This window comes from Salvelinus alpinus, chromosome 19, assembly GCF_045679555.1.
Source record: "Salvelinus alpinus chromosome 19, SLU_Salpinus.1, whole genome shotgun sequence".
NCBI classification, from domain to species: domain Eukaryota; kingdom Metazoa; phylum Chordata; class Actinopteri; order Salmoniformes; family Salmonidae; genus Salvelinus; species Salvelinus alpinus.
The window spans coordinates 35,821,862-35,825,196 of record NC_092104.1 but is presented as its reverse complement, the minus strand read 5'-3'; positions in this window follow the sequence as shown (position 1 = coordinate 35,825,196).

Here is a 3,335-nt window from a genome sequence, read left to right as displayed (position 1 = left end):
TCGGTGATCCACTCCTATAGTACAGATCCACTACATAGTTGCCTATCACCAGAAAGAGCAGCGACCATCTTTGCTATCACCAATCAGAAAAATGCATTCGAAAGCATTCAAAAATAATACCAGCTATGATTCAAACAGGTCATCCAAATAACCTGCGGCCATCTTTGTGGTAGTAATTGGAAGTTAAAATGTTAATGCAATTTAAAATTCAATGATGTACCAGCTAAATTACACTGGTCTGAATAGATATGTCCATTCTATGAATTCTATTTCTATGATTGAAATGACACCCACCCTGTATTCAAGAGTATGCTGTGTCTCTATCGATGGGGGGCACAACACAAACACTTCAGATGATGGAAAATAATAGGGTCTAAGCTACAACATTTGCAGATTTTTTGTTGTTGTTGTTGAGTTTATGCATTTTTAGATAATTGATGTAAAAGGTCAAAAAATGACCACATTTTATTTAAAAAACAATAAATTATAAAATAGTTTGATAACCCTGTTTCTAAGCTTTTAAATTATATCAATCTCAAGCTTTGTGATGAAGACAATTATGTCTCATGGCATACGGGTCAACTTTGAGCACCTCTATCTTCTAAATGTTTTGGCATTCAGGTCCTTTCTGACCACTTCTACCATGGACAAAAATGTATGGAAAGTTTTGTTCCAATCAAAAGGGGTGTGGTCAAAAAGTTCTTGAAATCAAATGGAACAACCCTATTTTATTGTTTAATGTTATTAATGGTATTAGAATGGTGTGGTGAACAACAACTTTCCAAACATTCCGCTAATTTAAATGAATGTGGGTAAATACGTTTAACTATTAGTCAAAGGTATTCTATATAATATATCTCATGCGATGAACCCAGTATCCTGATTCCTGATTTCCATCAGGGAGAAAATAGAACAACTTCAACCACAAGATGGCAATAATGTAACATGTAATCTGTGTTTCCAAACTGGTTCTTCCATGCCTGGCAGGCAACCTGCATATTTGAAAAAAGAGGGCAAAACAACACTTCAACACAGCTCTACCTTCCCCTAGTAGATAAAAGCTGTGTGTACCATAGTAACATAGATGCCAGCCATTATCCATATGTCATATACCTTTTCAATCCAGGAGGCTCTTCTTGATAAAAATGTAAATCATTTGTTACACTCCCCAACAATCCCATTTCACTAAGGTTATCAAAGAAAGGTAGGCTACAGACTCGAAAAGCATGTTACTTATATGTGGAATCTATCTTTGTTCCAGTTAATTTCCAGCTCGGACAATTTCTCTTTGCTGTACAATGATAAAATATATGCCTAAATCATATTTATGAGTTTGATTCCACCAATAGGGTGGCAGGTAGCCTAGTGGTTGGAGCGTTGGACTAGTAATCGGAAGGTTGCAAGATTGAATCCCTGAGCTGACAAGGTAAAAATCTGTCGTTCTGCCCCTGAACAAGGCAGTTAACCCACTGTTCCTAGGCCGTCATTGAAAATAATAATGTGTTCCTAACTGACTTGCCTAGTTAAATAAAGATTTTTAAAAATATATATTATTTGTTTGCTTCAAAGTGTGGTGATGTATGTTATCCTTGTGGTAAAGTCTGACAGATAACATGACTGAGACTGTTGCCTGTAGCCTACTCTCTTATAATGGGCTGCATAATGTTTCTTCTGCACAATACCCCTGATTGGTTGTAATCTGCAATACCGCAATCTCATGTTGCCAAATCTATTCATTATCCTGATCTCCCCATCTATGCAAGTCATTAAATGTCAATGAGAGTGAAGATAGACCTGCATGTTGGGAATTAAATATTAATGTCCAATCACATTTGATTGAACTTTTGATAACTTTACAAGTTAAATAGATAACTTTGATAGAGGACTCATTAAGTGAGTGTATTCAGCAGAAAATTGAAAATGACAGTGCAGGAAACCACATAGCATCCAGGCCTACCTGGTGTGCACCAAAACCAGCCTTCATTTCCCAGAGCCTATGGTTATTTCATTAAAGCAGGGTTCCCCAATAGGCGGCCCGCAAATCATTTTTGTTGTTGGACATAAAATACTAAAATCACCAGGAAATCAGCTTAAAGTGACATATTTGATTGGATCCCAATGTAATCAAGAATTATTGATTACATTGATTACATAAATTATTCTATATCTGTTTGGGATTCTTGTAGTCAATTTGCAGTGTACAAATGATTTAGAACTATGTTCTGGCCCCCGACCATCCGCTCAAGGAAAAAACGTAGTTGGGGACCCCTGGATTGAAGGGTTAGATCATTCACAGCACAGTTTTGGTTCTCCTTCAGTAAAGCTTGAAAGATAATTTAGTTTACTGTTTTGTCACTAAATATATGCATACTGTTTGTGAGTATGTACACTTAATTAGCCAAGTTATTGACTTTCTGAAACGAGTTCCAATATGCGTGAGAAAATACTTTCAGGTGTGATGTTTGGTACGGCAGGGATTAATCCTTCAAACCTTTTAGATTACAGCAGTACCTGTAGCCTATGCTTTGTTGTCTGAAATATTAATTTCAAATACACAGCCACCTTCATCCTAATGAAGACTTAGCCCCCTCTATGATTAGAATAGATGAAGAGGCCATAAGGTTTCGATAATGTCACGACTTCCACCGAAGGTGGCTCCTCTCCCTGTTCGGGCGGTGCTCGGCGGTCGTCGTAGCCGGCAAGCTATCTGCCACCGATCCATTTTTCCTTTTCGTTTGTGTCTGTCTGGTTTTTCCTTACACCTGTGTCCTATTAGTTTATTCGGTGGGTTTATTAACCTCCGCGTCCTGCTATTCTTTGTGCGGGATTATTTGCTGTTGTTGCTGTTAGAGGTGCGGGTTTGCGCCACTGTTTTTTTTCTTCTTACGGTCGTTGTACCGTTTTGGACTGTTTAGGAGTAGAGGTTTCTCCTCCGTGTGTTGCGTTTATTCCCTGTGTGTGGCGACTTCGTTTGGGCGTGTTCCGCCACCTGTTGTTGAGTAGTTTGGTACTTCTAATAAACAATTTTACTACTGGGACTTCCTTGCTCTCCTGCTTCTGACTCCTGCACCTCGCTCCTCTTAGGAGGCACATAACAGAATCCTGCACCCGTACCAGCAGGAGCTGACGCGCTCTCCACTTCCATGGAGGAGCGTGTGCAACACCACACCACCGTTCTCCACCGTCTGGGGACCGCCATGGATCAAGTGATGGCGACGATGGAGAGATGGGAGAGGGGTGGCCTCCCTACCCCTCCACCATTCACACTCCAACCAGCACCACCACCTTCTCCGGCGTCGTCCGGCCCCAGCGGTATTCGGCTCGCGCTCCCGAGG